Source organism: Dermochelys coriacea, chromosome 10, assembly GCF_009764565.3.
Source record: "Dermochelys coriacea isolate rDerCor1 chromosome 10, rDerCor1.pri.v4, whole genome shotgun sequence".
Classification (NCBI taxonomy): Eukaryota; Metazoa; Chordata; order Testudines; family Dermochelyidae; genus Dermochelys; species Dermochelys coriacea.
In genome coordinates this window covers 43,072,073-43,089,537 of record NC_050077.1, presented here as the reverse complement: position 1 = coordinate 43,089,537, position 17,465 = coordinate 43,072,073, and the positions used below count along the sequence as shown (strand labels likewise).

The window sequence follows — 17,465 nt, the reverse complement described above, 5'->3', positions numbered from 1 at the left end:
TTTTGATCTGCAGTACCCCCTGCTATTCCATCTTACCAACTGTACTAAATTGTGCCAAGTTGTTTGGTTTTGGCCACAAAACTCATTTTCACTTGTCTCCTAACAAGACACAGAGTGACTTTCATCCAAGCACTGTCAGCAACAGAGAAAAGGAAGAACATGTGAACACCCAGCCTCCTGCTAAATTCCCTAATTATATAGTGATGTGTTAATAACAAACACTTTCAAGTCTTGGCAATCACCAAATGCATGTCAGCACTGTAGTCTATCAAAAGCAGGATCACACAGGAAAGGTGTATGTTTGGTTTTAAATCACTTCATTAAGTATCTTAACAGTCTGGACCCAGAATTTAAATTCCGAATAGACATCTAATGTAAAGCCCTGAAATGTCAGTTGTTTAAATGTTCTATAGAATCTGGGATCATCACATTAAATGCATGTGCTTTTGCAGAAGTGAACAACTCTGGGCAGATAGTTTCTCTCCCGCACTCCCTTTAACTTTAAATGCTGTTGGTTTTAGAAGATGAATCATTTAAAATAGGGGCATCATTTCAGAAAAATTCTTGGGGGGATGGGCAATGTTGTGCCAGCATATAGAATATCGTATGGGATTATATTATGTCCTGCAAAGTCTGGGGTGGTGTGGGGAAGGCAAGAAGTAGAAAATATCACAGAGCACATGGACCTATGAAAAGTCTGGGGGAGGTAACTGCCCCATAGGAAATTATGCTGCTAATTGAAGTCCTGTTCTTTTAAGAACTCTGCAGTGCTGGTGTGATGGCTGCCAGCGTGGCTAAAACGCAGGACTGAACTGGGGACCTTTAGAGCTGAAAGCATGAGCAGCTACAGGTTAGCTAAAGAGCTGCACTCTGTAGGTGGGGCTGTAACCGACTCACACCCTCTGTGGATCAGGCAGCAAAGGGAACACAACACAAACTGCAACTGAAGCAAGCATGAATTTGAGATGATGGCAAAAAATCCTTAGCAATCAGAATTAATGCCAGTGACAGGACTTCACTTTACAGAGCAAAGGGTTAAGATCAATAAAGCTAAAAGAATTTGAAGTCTCATCAGAAGAGGAAGGTAAGGAAATTGCATCAGTAATCTCGAGAAAGGTGTGGAGAAGCTTGGGAATCAAGGTCACTTGGCTCCGTCTCCAGTCCTGTCATATTTGGCTCCAAACTAGTGCAGACCCCATTAGATGGACTAGATGAAGGGCTGCTTCCCTTTCAAGCCATCTGAAAAAAATCAGTGAAAAAGATCAGTAAGGCCCAGAGCCTCAAAGGCAATCAGACACCTAACTGCCTGTGACTGCAATGGGAGTTCTTCCTCCAAGGGCCTGCGCCTGCCACTCGCTCCTTGCCCTCTCCCGTCCGCATCGGTCTCTGGATCGTCTCCACCTCCCTCTCCCATCCCCTCCCAGCTCGGCTCCCTCTGCTCCAGGGCTGGGATGGGAGCTGCTGCAGCCTGACAAGGAGCCTGCCTGCAGGTAGGAGGTGGCCCCGACTGAGCAGGATCTGGCACAGGTTAATGACTCAGCTCCTACTCCTGCCCTGTGGTAACTGGACTTTTGGTGTCCAGTCAGTACATCTGACAGGATACTGCCTGGTCCCCTTTTCAACAAGACTATCCAGTTGAAAACCAGGTACCTGCAACCCTAAATGGCACCTGGACACGGAAGCCAAAAAAATGGACTGTCCAGGTAATACCCTGACAGGTGGCAACCTTAAGTTAGACGCCTACATATCTTTGAAGATCTTGGCCCAGAGCCTACAACCAACATGCTCTGGGGAAAATAAGTAGAAGGGAAAGAACAGAACAGGACAAGAGACAAGGAAAAGGAGGCAGGGACAAATGTGAGTAGTTAGATAAAGACTCATTAGAAAGAAGGGAGGGGAGGGAAATGCCATTTGTGACAGAACAGCAGCCCCAATTAAGGTGGAAGAGGGTGGAATAAGCATGGGGGGGAGGGGGAATTTAGAAGCCCGATCAGAATATTGCTAAGAAGAAGACTCAGGTTACCTGCCCAGCTGACCCAGATTTGAATGATGTTGTGACTCCATGCACCAGGCCCCAAGGCAACTTATTCAAATTTGTCATCCCAGCAGGGAAGGGGATCTGCTGTTATTCCACCCAGCTCCAGTCAGGAGCAAGGAGGGGGGCCCTGCCCCCCCCATTGTGCCCCTACGAATATGGAAAAGCTGGAGCGGGGGATGGACAGAGGATCTGAAGCACTTAGAGGAGAGGAAAGTGATCAGAAACAGTCAGCATCGATTCAGCAAGGGCAAGTCATGCCTGACTAATCTAGTTGCCTTCTATGACGAGATAATTGGCTCTGTGGATGCGGTGAAAGCAGTGGATGTGTTGTTCCTTGACTTTAGCAAAGCTTTTGACATGGTCTCCCACAGTATTCTTGCCAGTAAGTTAAAGAAGTATGGGCTGGATGAATGGACGATAAGGTGGATACAAAGCTGGCTAGATTGTCAGGCTCAACGGGTAGTGATCAATGGCTCCATGTCTAGTTGGCAGCTGGTATCAAGTTGAGTGCCCTAAGGGTCGGTCCTTGGGCCAGTTTTGTTCAATATCTTCATTAATGATCTGGAAGATGGTGTGGATTGCACTCTCAGCAAGTTTGCAGATGATACGTTGGAGGGTAGGGATAGGATACAGAGGGCCCCAGACAAATTAGAGGATTGGGCCAAAAGAAATCTGGTGAGGTTCAACAAGGACAAGTGCAGAGTCCTGCACTTAGGACGGAAGAATCCCATGCACTGCTACAGACTAGGGACCGAATGGCTATGCAGCAGTTCTTCAGAAAAGGACCTACAGGTTACAGTGGACAAGAAGCTGAATATGAGTCAACAGTGTGCCCTTGTTGCCAAGAAGGCCAATGGCATTTTGGGCTGTATAAGTAGGGGCATTGCCAGCAGATCAAGGGACGTGATCGTTCCCCTTTATTCGACAGTGGTGAGGCCTCATCTGGAGTACTGTGTCCAGTTTTGGGCCCCACACTACAAAAAGGATGTGGAAAAATTGGAAAGCGTCCAGCGGAGGGAGACAAAAATGATTAGGGAACTGGAACACATGACTTCTGAGGAGAGGCTGAGGGAACTGGGATTGTTTAGTCTGCAGAAGAGAAGAATGAGGGGAGATTTGATAGCTGCTTTCAACTACCTGAAAGGGGGTTCCAAAGAGGATGGATCTAGACTGTTCTCAGTGGTAGCAGATGACAGAACGAGGACTAATGGTCTCAAGTTGCAGTGCGGGAGGTTTAGGTTGGATATTAGGAAAAACTTTTTCACTAGGAGGGTGGTGAAGCAGTGGAATGCGTTACCTAGGGAGGTGGTGGAATCTCCTTCCTTAGAAGTTTTTAAGGTCAGGCTTGACAAAGGCCTGGCTGGGATGATTTAGTTGGGGCTTGGTCCCGCTTTGAGCAGGGGGTTGGACTAGATGACCTCCTGAGTTCCCTTCCAACCCTGATATTCTATGATTCTATGATCTCCTGCTCTTCAGGTCTTTCCCCTTGCAGAGGGGAGGCTGCATAAGGGCCTGTTGAGGTTACTCATCCACTGCGCTTGTGAAGCCTTAATGGCCCTCTCACTGCACAACTGTTCAGTGTATGGCTTGAACAACCAAGCTGGACACTAGCCCTAGCAATGGGGTGGGCAATTTTGGCCTCCTGTCCTAGGCCAATTCCAGCGGCATACGGGAGCTGTCATGGGCATGGAGAGAATTGCCCTGGTGGAGGAGCAACATAGGGCTACTGACATGAGCCCCATGCTGCTCTGCTCCTCACAGATCCTGCAACAGAGGGCATTCCTGGGGTGTGCCCTTGCCCTGCGAGGAGCCCCAGTGCCACCTTTGCCCCCTTCACTGTGCCTCTGAGGCAACTGAGCACAGAAACTGTGCCAGGGACTGAAACAACAGCAACTGGAAACAGTAACAATCAGGTCCCAGGGCCAGCTTCCAGCATACAGACAGGATCTTGTGACTGACCTAATTTGACTTTTGCAATGTTTTTCGTCAGGCACGTTTCAACACACTCCCTGAAGAACAAAATAGGGTTTTGCCATGAGCCTATGCAGTGTACAGCCGACAGATAGCTGTTTCAGAAACTTCACTGGGGAGATCCCCAAAACTATTGGTATGTTGCATAGTCCATATTACAAACTACTCACACACATCACGGTTAATATATATTAATTGACACTATTAAGAGAAACTGGTGCATAACAAAGATTTCTTCCTAATTTCTATTTACTGCAGATTGAATAGATTCATTTTTCTTTAGTACAGCATTCTCTGGCATTTGTCACCTAGATGAGCAACAGCATGTAGTGCAGAGAATTTGGTAAAAGTATAAGGGAAACCAATGGCAGTAATTGTGACTGCATGTGAAAACAGATCTTAATCTGTCAGTGAAAGCTGTCTCCAGACAGATGACTGCTTTCTCACACAAGTAACCTGCAAAGAACTAGATAGCTGCATTTCTTCTTGAGAAGAATAGAGAGTGATTCTGAAGAAAAAATATCAGAGAATTCCAAAACAGAGAGGAAGAAACCAAAAGTAATCAGGCAATGGAGGAACTGAAAAATAAAGAAAAGGGAAAATACCTTCGTTATTCTCAGAGAGCAAAATTGACCCCAGTGTAAAGGACTAGCACAAAATTGATACATCACTGAAGTCCTTCTTAAGCGCTATTTTGGATACTTCAGTGATGCATAGGCTTTATGCAGGTGCTCGGAACAGGGATGAATTTGAGTCTGCTTTTGTTATTTCAAAATACCAGTAAAGTTTTCCACACACTTAATATTTTCCATTGCCTTTCCTTTGCTGAGACATGAGAAGGTGGTGTCCTGTATACAATACAAGTATCATGCATATTCCACACTACCTGAAGCAGCTGCACAGAATGAAAAAGCTGGAGCCCAGTAGCTGTCATCCAGACTAAAGTGGGTGAACCCATTCAGAGCTGAATGCTGCCAAAAAAGGTATCAACCTGTGGAAGGCAGCCACACAATTAAATCCTCTGACCAAAAATGAGACACACCAGAAGACGAACACTTGAGTAGCAGGAAGAGAGAACAGGAGGAATAGCTGCAAAAATACAAAGTCTGACTCCAGACTGTACAAGGAGTAAGATGGGCAACACTGCTAGGCAGCATGTACTCCAGGTTTGAAAAACATGGATGATAATTCAACCTAAATCAGCCCTCCCATTAACAGTGCAGCCTGTAGTTTGAAGGGCTTTGTTCCAGAAATGACAAGAGATAAAAGAAGCCTATTATTATCCTTGGCATCCCTGGAGTTCTGAGGGAATTTCGTTGCTTTCCTCTCCATTAAGAGATAATGTCTCAGTAAAGAGCTTGAGCTAAGAGACTACATGGAAGCAAACCTCCACTTCAAGTGGGAAGCCAGACCATGAGAAATACTATAGAAGGTTAATAACCATGAAACACTTACGTGTCTGTAGAACACTGGAAAATAGGCAAAGACAACCTGAGAGCTCTGGATAAGAGTGAAACATGAGCTGAAAAGCTCCACCAGAAACACCAGCGACTTCCTAATGATGGAATTGGCTAGCAGGTGTCAAAGAATATGAAAGAATATACAAAAGGTGCCAAAAGAAGAGCCACATCTAATGCACCACCCTGTACACTCAGATCAGAGAGACATAAAGCTGCCATGTGTGATCTGGCTGTGGTAATAGTGTCAATGAGGCTCTGCAAGTGCACTAAAGAATTCCAACCAGCCTGCCTATTGATGCACCCATACCAACTCTATATATTAGATAATTACTATGGCAACAGAGATACCTCCAGTAACCAGGCCCAGATTGGCTGTATCCAAAATTATCGATTTGCTTTTCTCATGGTAAGTGTTGTGACAATAGTCAGTTTCCTCTTAACCATTAGAAACAGTCAGGCAGGGACTGATGGCCCACCGCGGACAGTAATCTTCCCTTCGAGGCAATCTAACCTCTCCTTTTACAGCTACATGGACAAACAACCCAAGAAGGGGGGCATCTGGGCCCAACACATGACTTCCCCAGGAGGTTTATGTCACATGCATCTTACAAGCTCAGAGACAGCACAAGTGACGCTGCAGAGGTTTATGTCCTTACGCAAAATCTTCAGGCTAAGGCATTGTGCACTCTGTTGAGTTACATTATTTAACATTATTAGTTTACATTATTTGATTTAGAGTGGTAGCTAAAGGTCCTGACAAGTTCAGGGCCACATTTTGCTAGGTGCTGTACAAACACAGAGTTAAAAACAGTCCCTGTTCTGAAGCGCTTACAATCAAAATAGATGAGATGGATAATGAGTGGGAGGGGAAACAGAAGCCTGGAAAGATGATGAGATTTGCCCAAGGTCACATGCCAAGTCAGTGACAGGGTGGGAATAGACCCCAAGTTTCCTCATTCCCAGTCCAATGTCCTAATAACCAATGGAGCACATGCTTTTCATAATGGCGCTCTACACAGGTGCAGGGGACCACTTGACAGATCCAACTGCAAAATCAGCACCTTTCAGTTTCCAGGACCTGTGTTTTTTCTTGAAGAGCCTGGGGAGAATGTGAATTCCAATGTCTCATTCAGTGCAATCTCGCACGTGAGTAAAACCTTTATTTTTAAATGTATTTTTATTGGATTTTAGGTATAGAAAAGAAATAATAGTAATAAAACCAATAATACAATAATATTAATACTAATACCTAGCTCTTATATAACTTTGTTTTAATCCAAAGATCTCAGAGCACTTTACAAAGGAGTTCAGTATCATTATCCCTATTTTTATAGAATAATAGTAACGTAGGACTGGAAAGGACCTCGAGAGGGCATCAAGTCTAGCCCCCTGGGCTTAGGCAGGACCAAGTAAACCTAGACCATCCCTGACAGGTGTTTGTCTAATACCTCCAGTGATGGGGATTCCACAAACCCCTGTGGAAGATGGAGAAACTGAGGCACAGGAAGAAGAAGTGGCCTGCCAAAGGTCACCCAACAGACCAGTGACAGAGCTAGTAAGAGAACCCAGGTCTCCTGAGTTTCGGTCTAGTGCTCTACCCACTAGGCATGTGCCATAAAAAGAAAGCATTGTACAGCAAGGGAAAAAAAGAATACAGAAATCATGATACTGTATGTACCCTCCAAGCAATGACAGTACTTGTTATCAAATTTAGACCCACAAGATTAAACAGAAATTTCAACATCATGGGCCTATTTTATAATGGAACTCTAGGAACACAACACAACACAACAGGGCCTGAAAGTTGGATTGCAATAGCTTGGTAGTCATTTTAATTGGTGCGGAATAGATTATTTAAAAGTTATGGATGATTTAAAAGTTACAAAGCCTGGATTAACAATAAAGAAAAAGAGCACACAACAATGCAGCAACAATTCAGAATGGGTAGTGTGATGGGTGTATACCCCACCCTAGCAGACAAACAGTTAACTGGAGCCAGGAGCAATTAGCAAAAAGAAAAGGAGTACCCGTGGCACCTTAGAGACTAACAAATTTATTAGAGCATAAGCTTTCGTGAGCTACAGCTCACTTCATCGGATGCGAAGTGAGCTGTAGCTCACGAAAGCTTATGCTCTAATAAATTTGTTAGTCTCTAAGGTGCCACGGGTACTCCTTTTCTTTTTGCGAAAACAGACTAACACGGCTGCTACTCTGAAAGGAGCAATTAGTGCACCCAGTTGCATCTAAAGGGTGGGCCAGGCCCAATTTAGAATAAGGCCCATGTGGGGAGGAGCTGGGTGACTGAGTCCCAGGTGAGAGGAGTGCAGGTGACTAATAAAGGACCTCAGGGCAGAAGAAAAGATGCAGGAGTTCAAGGGGGAGAATAGGTCTTGGGATCTTCTCCTGAGAAGGGAGCTCTGGCAAAGGGGCTGAGAGAGAGCGCGAGCGCGAGCGCGAGCGCGAGCCTGAGTCTGAGCCTGAGCCTGAGCCTGAGCCTGGGGACAGGCAGACAAAAAGCTGGACCCCTGGAGATAAAGCTCTGAGAAGTGTTGCTCTATGCAAGATCAGGAAAGAATGCTACAGAGCCAGGGAAGAGGCAAGGGCCCGGATCCACAAATGTGAGTAGGCATTACAATACTGAGCATCACAACACCTGACTCTGAGGCCCCTAGAAAATCACTGGAATGCACAAACCCTAAATTAGGTGCTTAGGTTTCCTATACAATGCTTGGGGAGCGACAGGCGCCTGAGAGCAGGATTCAGAAAAGTCAGTATGCTAGATGGGGAGTCCCCTTAAACATCCACTGGGTGATGCTGCTGAGAGCAGTGTGCGCCAAGCCCTTCCTCTCTGACAGAAAGAGGTGCTGAAATCCAAGCTGCACCTATCTCTGCTTGTGAGCCACAGCCAGGAGCTTTCTCCAGGAATCACAGGGCCTAGACGCCTGGCAAGAACGGCTTAGGTGTCTGCCTAACTCCACATAAAACAAGCTGCGAGGGAGGCAGAGGCCTCCCTTGTGACCTTTAGCTCAGTAATTAGGGCACTCTCCTGGGGAGGGCCCTGTTCAAATCCCTTCTCATCAGGCCGAGGAGGAACTGAACTGGAGGGGGGGAATTGAACCCACGTTCTGGGTAAGCATCCTAATGACTAAGCTAAAGGTTATAAGGGAGGCCTTAGCACCAGCTGTTTTATGTGATGTTAGGTGGACTGAGGATCATGCTGGGGATCAGCCCAGGATAGGTGTCCTGAGGCAGCCAGGCATGTGACTCTCACAGAGGCGGGATCTGAGGTGCACCGGGAACTGTTACGCAGGTTGGCGTATGTTTTCACAATGCATGAATGAGTTTGGGTGCCTCAGTTCTTGGGTCCAACCTGAGACACTTTAAAGGGAGCTGTATCTCAGAGCACACATACTCAGCCCTTTTTGAACAGCAGGCTCCTCAAGTTGGGCTCTCCAAAACTGAGGCACTGAGAATCACTCCTCACAATTGAAACTTTAGGTGGGGGAGTCCTAACTATTTGCAACTTAAACTGACCTCTTCTGAGGTAACAATTTTCAGAAGATCAAGGGAAAGCATTTCCATAATCCAGGGTACAGGAACCAAATGCTCTGGAAAGCCCAGAATCTGGACACTTTGAGCCCTCTCTTATCTTTCCATCGTTGCCGGTGAAGAATTATTTTTTACTGGAAATATTACCAGTTTAGAGTCCCAGAGTTTTTTATGATCTTAATCTCTGTCTTAACCTGGCTCAGTCTCTGCTCAGGACGGTAAGGCAAGCCCTAAAAGAGTAATAGACTCATATATTTTAAGGCTAGAAGAGACCATAGTGACTACCTAGTCTGACCTGGAGCCCGTTCCCCAGTGATTCCTGCATCCACCCATAACTTCTGTTTGAGCTAGAGTGTGTCTTTTAGAAAGACAGCCAATCTTGATTTAAAAACTTCATGTAATAAAGAATCCACTACATCCCTCGTTAAGGTGTCCCAATAGTTAAATGCCCTCTCTCTGTTAAAAGTTTACCCTATATTTCTGGTCTGAATTTGTCTAGTTTGAGCTTCCAACCATTGGATTTTTTATACCTTTTTCTGCTAGATTGAAGAGCTGTTGACTATCAGAAATCTTTCCCATGCAGATTGTGATCAAATCACCTCTCAGCCGCCTCTTGGATAAACTAAATAGACTGAATTTTTTTAGTCTCTCACTATAAGGTAGGTTTTTCCAGACCTCGAATTACATGTGTAGTTCTTTACTGAACCTTTCCAATTTGTCAACAGTTGGATAAGTCCCACATGGATTCCATCCTTCCTTCTATAGAAGACACTGATTATTCTAAAATATCCAATTTAACCTCTAGGGCAGTGATCAGTTCTTTGAGGGACTGGCCTTCCTCGTCTCCTGTACCTCCTAAGGCATACAATGGTGCCAATGCCCTCCACTCCAGGAGTTAGTGAACTGGAGAAGTTAGCCAAACCCCTCAGGGTTGGCCTTATTTTCCCCCTTATCTTTGTGATCTCTTACTTGTAGGACAGAGAGGAGATCTGACACCCTCAGAAGAAACATGTTGAACTGTTTTTTCCGCAGGGAATTGGGGAAAACATTGTTTCCCATCGCTGGAATCACTCTGCTGTACAGCTGTAGCTGTTGGTGCCAGACTCTGGCCTTCAGTGAAACCTTGAGTGACACCATTTATACTTCTCTGAATTGCTGCAACTGTTTGTAGAAAGAGAGGCGACAGGACATGTTGAGGGAAATGAGGCCTGAGATTAAGAGGAGGGATTCAGCTGCCTGCAGGAGTTGAAAGGCCACTGGATTTGGCCCAGAGTTTTGGGATGTAGTGCTTGGGAGTCACCTGCTACCTTTTCCCTTCAATGGGAGCTGCAGGAGCTCAGCACCTGTGAAAGCAACTAAGTCAGGCTCTGTGGAGTAACGGGGGGAAATAGGGATGGATGAAATCTGACTTGTGATGTGGGGAAATAGGGATGGATGGAAATTGCAGATCTGGTAGATGAGGGAATTCTCATAGAGTCACAAACAAGCAGAACAGGCAGCACTGTGTGTGTGTGTGTGTGTGTGCGTGCACGTGCACACACTGGCTGTGGATCTTGTATGTAGTAGTTGTGCCCTGTGGGCTGCTGAAGCTGGAGTGTGGCCAGAATGCACTAGAGGGCGCTGTGTGCTTTCCATTCTGTTCCCTCCCTGCGTCAGGGCATGGCAAACCCTATTTTTTCCACCAGTTGAATTGCAGTAGCACATATTCCATGGCTTAGGGACAATATTCTGGATAAAACAGACAATAACAGGCAGAAAATAGGAATTGAAGATTCACCTTGAAGCCCAGTGATTCCAGAATTTAGTGGGGGAAAAATAAAATACTAGAGACCTTAGATTTGTCCAGCCCAAAGGGAAGAGTGGACAGAAAAACAATTTGGTTTCAAACCACGATTGTTAGTGAATTTTGTTACAATTCCATCAGCTAGTTATCTAGACACTGCCAGTCACAGTCACAGGCTGAACGGGAGAGGGGTCTAATGCTTCTGCAGTTTGTTCTCCACCCATTTCCATGGAAACATCTTTTGGATCTTTAGGAAATGGGCTTTGGATGCGTTATAAACCACACTGGAGAAAGTGGCCCTGCAGCTCTTCTGGGGCACTGCCTAGCTCCCCCATCCAGGAAGGGGTCCTGGGGACAACACATGTCACCAGAGTGCATTTTGGCATCACCAGAGTTGTGAGGTGCCTGGCTAGCCCCTAAGCAGTGCCTAATTTGTTAGTTTTAAAAATAATAAAGAGATGAGATTTGTGATACCTCTTCCTACCCTGGTTTAGCCCTCCCATCCCCCCATCTTTCCCAGGGCCTGGGCCCATCCGACTGTGAACAAACTGTACACCACAGGGTAACATTTTTAATTTCCTGGGGGGAGCACATCTCATGCCAACTGACAGGCTTTTTTGTTCTGCATCAGGCCTTTTATTAACCCCCTGCTAGATTGTGCGCTCTCTCTCTGCCTATCTACACCCGCTGCGTTAGTGATGAGAGTGTTTGTAACAGCAGGCCTGCCTTGGGAGATTATGGAGTCCTGCGGGCAGGGAGCAATGGATTGGCCAGCCTGTGTGCACACAGATTGCTAGCTGGAGCTTTCGCTCCATCTGCCCTCTCTGCTGGGGGGCGGGGGACACCTTTCATTCTTCCTGCAGCTCCAGCAGTTTCATTTCAAATTCCTACCAGAGCTGCCCCAAATCTCCTCACTTGCAGATATGGTGTCACACCTGTGAGGTTGGCTGGATCCTGGCAGAGGGGTGGATGCTGAGAGGCATATGGGAGGTGATGTGTTTCTGAGGGATGATGAGAGGGTTAGCTAATGCAAGGACATCTGCCATTTTCCTAAGCACTCTGCTATCCTTCGCCTTCTAGTAACCGACATCATTTATCTTGCATCTCAAGCAAAACCTGAACATTTCCGATCAATAACCTCATCCATTTCCCCTCACATATTTAGGGCCACAGTTCCATAAAACCGTTTGTCTTATACAGAAACAAAGAATTTATGGGGAAGACCTAGGACTTCTGGGTAGTTGTTGAGGCTGGATTATTCAGACAAATGGATTTAGGACACACGTGCACACACACACACACACCTCCGTGTTTCTCTCCCACAACACTGCAATTTCCAAATATCATCCTACCAAAACATTTAAGATACCTGCCCTGCAATAATTATCCTCCAGACCAATACAGCACCTCTCAATCTGAGATCAATAGCACCATTTGACAGTCACGATTAATTAAACTAAAACCACATTCAGCGCTTTGATTCATATCATCCTAGAACAGCCTTCTATGTATTGTAATCCATACATGGGTCTAATAATGTCCTCAAGTGAAAGGGAGGGAAAGATTGACACATCAAAAACAACTTCATTAAAAATCTGAATGATATAGGAAATCTCAGTCTAAGACAAGTGGTAAACAGATGAGCCAGATCCTTCTCTACTGCTTATATGGTTCACACCATGAGTAAAATCCTACATCCAGTGAGTAAGAGTAGCAGAATTAGGCCTATGCTGATTATTCTGATCCCCAGACAGCTGCTGAGGCTGTATTTTATCTCATATTTTGTTCTCATTTTTGCCAGTGAAGTTGTTTTAAAATTGGAGATGGGCCTGAACCAGAATTTTGAATCCAGACCCTCTTCCCCTGAGCTATGGGGGAATTCACATGCAGATCTGAGTTTCCCAGCTCAGGGCTGTCTCTGTGACAGACTAAGACACAACATCAAATAATAACAGCAAAGCTTTTTACTTCTAGAGCACTTTTAGCTGGGCACTTCAAAGTGCTTTGTAATAAACTTTGATTTTACAGGTGGGGAAACTGAGGCAGATAGTGCTGTTGTGCCAGCTGACACAGTGAGTCAGTGGCAAAGGCAGGAATAAAATCCAGAAGTTAGATCCCTCCTCCATTCTGCTGCCTTCCTCAAACTGGGCAAAGTCTCAGATGTAGATCTGGGTCTGGATCCAAAAGCTGGGATCTAAGCCCAGCCCTAGTTTAACCTCAAAGCGGCCGGCCAGGTCTCCTCCTCACACATGCTGCTTATGTGTATGGTTAGAAAGAGCCTCTCTGAGAAACCCTGGTTTCAAGTTCTTTTTAGACTGTGCCCTCCACTCAGCCTCTCACAGCTGTTCCTCCTCAGATGTGACCCAGAGTCCTTTGCAGTTGCTCCCACGGAATTTCAAATGATATGCCTGGGAACTGGGGTGCAGTGGTTTGTGGGAAGCTCCTGGTGTCCGTGTGGAGCCTGCGACTCGGCAAATCTACTTCAACAGAAGTACTGGGAATCTCACTGTCTGTCTGTAACATGGCTACACTTCAGAGACTATACCGGCATAGTGGGCATAAACCCGTAGTATAGATCCTTTCCAGGGGTGTTGGTGGTGTTTTTCTATCAGACTAGGAACACCAGCTCCTGGTAGGCTTGCCTACACTACAGACCCTACAGTGGTCCAGCTACGGCATTGGCTGCTTTAGCACCGTAGTGTAGACACTTGCTACGGTGATGATGAGTTTTTCCTTCGCTCCCATAGCTGCCGACTTTCTAATGTGCCAGGGGGTGCTTGACCCCTGGCTCTGCCCCAGGCCCTTCCCCACTCCACCCCTTCCCCCAGGGCACCGCCCCCACCCTGCCTCTTCTCACCCCTGCGCCACCCCTGCCTCTTCCTGCCCCGTTCCACCCCCTTCCCCAGTGTGCCATGCCCTCGCCCTTCCCTCCCAAAGCCTCCTGCATGCCATGAAACAGCTGATCGTGGCAGGCGCCGGGAGGGAGTGGGAGGCAATGATCAGCAGGGCTGGTGGCTAGGGTGACCAGATGTCCTGATTTTATAGGGACCATCCTGATAGTCGGGGCTTTTTCTTATATACGTGCTTATTACTGCCCCCCCTCTTTACCCCGTCCCAATTTTTCACACTTTCTATCTGGTCACCCTACCACTGGCTGGCGGGAGGCATGGGGAGGGAGCGGGAGGCACTGATCAGTGGGGTCTGCCAGCAGGTGGCAAACACTGGTGGGGGTGGGGGGCAGCAGACAGAGGGGCTGCCAGTGTGTGCTCAGCACCCACCATTTTTTCCCTGTGGGTGCTGCACCTATGGTCACTCCAGTAGCTAGGTCAACAGAAGAATTCTTCCATCAACTTAGAGGTGTCTACACTGGGGTTTAGGTTTGCTTAACTTATGTCTCCAGGTGTGTGAATTTCTCACATCCCTGAACAATATAGCCAGGTCAGCCTTAGTTTTGGGGTAGGCCGGGCTTCAGTGACAGTAGCTACATTAACGGACACATTTGTCTTTCAACATAGCTGCATCTATACTGCATCAGATGTCAGCCGGGGTGTGAGTTTTTTCATACCCCTCGCAGATGTAGCTATATCGACCTAACTTTTTAGGGTAGACCTGGCATGAGAGTCCTGATCCACAAGATAGAGAATGGCAGGTCTAAGCACTCTGATAGGTCTGACATCTGATTTCTCCAGTGCAGCCATCTGGGAGATCCACAAAGCATGCAGCATCTTCCAAATGATACATGTTTCCTTTCTGCCGTTGTAGGACAAATCACCATGTATAGTCATTGAAGGGAAAAGCTCAAGCTTCTCGGTTGACTCCAGATCCATGTTTCCTCATTAGAAAGAGGCTATGCTTTTCTAAAGAGCACACAAACAGAAATGTGCCCCTGACACTGCCAAGGAATGACATGCTAGACTAGGGCTGGCTGATAATATTTACAGTACAGTGTCCATAATGGTTGGAGAAAATAACAGAGATGTACCAGGGCTCAGAGCCTTATTCTCAGTTACAACAGCTTCAGGGAGCTTCAAAACTTGAGGCATTCAAAACCTGAACTTAACAAAGAGTGGAAAAATGTGTGCATGTCCATTTGAATTTGAAAGTGCATTCCAATTCAACCCCATTAGTAGTGCTTTCAGGTTTGCTTTCTGCAGACATTCTAGCAATCAACCTCTACCAGCATGAATACTTGCAACAAGCAAAGGTGAAAGCTTGAATGTTTGTCAAAAGCAAATTTCATGTCACATATCTGATGACACATCTGATGAGGGAAGAGAAATGATAGCATGTGATGTATGTAAGTGACCTGGTGACATGAACATTCCCTGCTAGCAGAGAATTGATCCTTGTAAAAATGTGCAAATTATTTTTGCTCAGCTGAGAATTTTGCAAATCAACTGACAGAGAAGAAAAATGGTGAATTCTGAAAAATAAATTATTTATTGGGAATTCTCTTCTCTGCTCCATTTAAACCCCTGCTTGCACCCTCATGTTGGAACACAGGATGGATCCCTTGCTGTTACTTGCACTTGTTATTAAGCGTCAGTTCATAAATAGCAAATCCTGTGTTTGCTATCAGGCTGATTCTCGGTACAAATCAGCCAAAAAAATACAGATCTCTATCCCTCCTTCCTGAGGAAACTGGCGTTGTGGATGGAGCAACACAACACAATGTGTTTCTGGATTAAAACTGCTAGCCTTAGGTTCATTTCACAACTGAGTAACAAAGGCCACTGTGCTTTCATCAGCCGCACAGTGCAATTCCCCCTCCCTCCCCCACACACACACTGCCAGTGAGGTTTTACTGCCAGTATAAAATGAAAATTATACACAAAATAAAGAGGAGAAAATTCTTATCTCTGCATGTATGATTGTTCAGGGTATGACATCACTGGGAGCCAATCAGCAAGCACCTTTCGTGCCTGGACTTCTAATAAAACCCACTTTGTCAGAATAATTTACAGTAATAATTTATTCACCTTCCATGTAGTGACACTGCCCAGTCCTTGTCCTGACACAGTCTCACATTGGATGATTGTATTGCCAGGCTTGCATCCAACTAGAGATTTTATTATTAATAATAACTGTTTGTATTACTGTAGCACTTAGAACCCCCAGTCATGAACCATGACCTTGTTGTGCTAGGTGCTGTACAAACACAAAATAACGCCGAACCCTGTAGCAGCAGGAACTGGTATAGAGTGGTGGTATTGGAAAGGCAGCATAATAGAGCCAGCTGCTGAACTATGGGGTTCACTGCCACCCCAAAACTCAGTCAATGATCACTGGGATTTCAGAACCATTGGTGAAGCTGGGCTGTGGCAGGTGAACACCTCACTCTCCTTGGGCATGGGAGAGGGGCAATTTTTTTTTTTTTTTTGGTGGGAACCAGGAAAAATTCAACACTTTGGGCTGAGATTCATTTTGAGTTTGGGGGGTTGTCTGAATGCAGAAAAAGTGTGTGACCCCGAACTGCAGAGAGGCTCGGCAGCGCCTGTGACCCAGGTGTGTGCAGCTCGGCTTGCTAGGCTGCTGCTGCACAGAGAGAATACTAATGCGCAAGGTAGTCCTGAAGACAGCCACGACTAGTCAGGTAGCTGGATTAGTCTCAGATCATCCCCTTGGAGTCTTCTTCCAACCTGTAATGTTCTCCTGAACAATCCTGAGGCTGTTGGATGTGGCAACCAGTCTGCTCTTCCCAGCTGGGTGCAATAGCCCTGCAAGCAAACTTGCAGCCTTCTGCAGCCACATGCTCAGGAAAAACGTGTAGGGAAAATTCAGGAGTAGGTAAAAGTGAGACTCAGAGTCCCGGGGATTCCTCAATCTGCTACACCAAGAGGTTGCTTTGAGCTGCAGACATGGTTCCATGGTAATTTGGAGAGGAAAACTCACTGGAAGTGCAGTGGCAGCCCACACATTGCATTGCTCTAAAGCCATTTGGGACTCCCATTTGATGTCTCTGCGAAGGAGCTTTGCCATCTCCAAATTCCTTGTTCTGGTGTCTGTGATTGGAAATTCTTGAGGCAATATTTAGTGGGCTTGAGTGTGCTCCAAGGCTCATTGCACCTGACAGACTGACATCAAATACCTGAGTAACCAGATAGCATGTGTGAAAAGTTGGGCTGGGGTGGGGTAATAGATGCCTATATAAGATAAAGCCCCATATATCAGGACTGTGCCTATAAAATGGGGACATCTGGTCACCCTAGCTCCAAGCAATGGCCAGGCTTTCCCTGCCCTTTTGGAGAGAGGCACTTTGGAGAGCAGCACTCGAGAAGGTCTTAAAAATCCAAATAATTCTTTATTGCAGCCAGCTCCCTCCAGCAGCAGGATTTGTCTCCCCTATAGCTCCCAGCAGTGCAACCCCCTGAAAAGAACACATGGTTGTACTGTCCATTCCCCCTGCCTCTCTCCAGTCTGTAACCCAGCCAGTGTGGGTGTGGAGGCCAACTGCAATACTATACACTCATACCACCTTCCAATACACTTGCCAGATGTTAATGACTTGACCCGCACAACCCCCTCCAGCAGGTATTACACCCATTCCACAGAGGGAAGAAGAAAACTGAAAAGTATAGGCTCAAATTTTCAAAGTGGCCTCTTATTTTGGGTGCCTTTAATTTTTGGGGCTAAGCTGAGATGGTTTGAGCCTGTTTTTTAGAGG

At 46.1% G+C, this 17,465-nt stretch overlaps 1 long non-coding RNA gene across 1 annotated transcript; it reads left to right on the top strand.

Annotated features, from left to right (window-relative positions):
• The first annotated feature begins 4,053 nt into the window (after nucleotides 1-4,053).
• LOC122456068 lies at nucleotides 4,054-6,113 on the top strand. Its single transcript, XR_006274708.1, has 3 exons — nucleotides 4,054-4,145; nucleotides 4,268-5,875; nucleotides 5,995-6,113. It is a non-coding gene; the product is annotated as an uncharacterized LOC122456068 (long non-coding RNA).
• The last annotated feature ends 11,352 nt before the right edge of the window (nucleotides 6,114-17,465 follow it).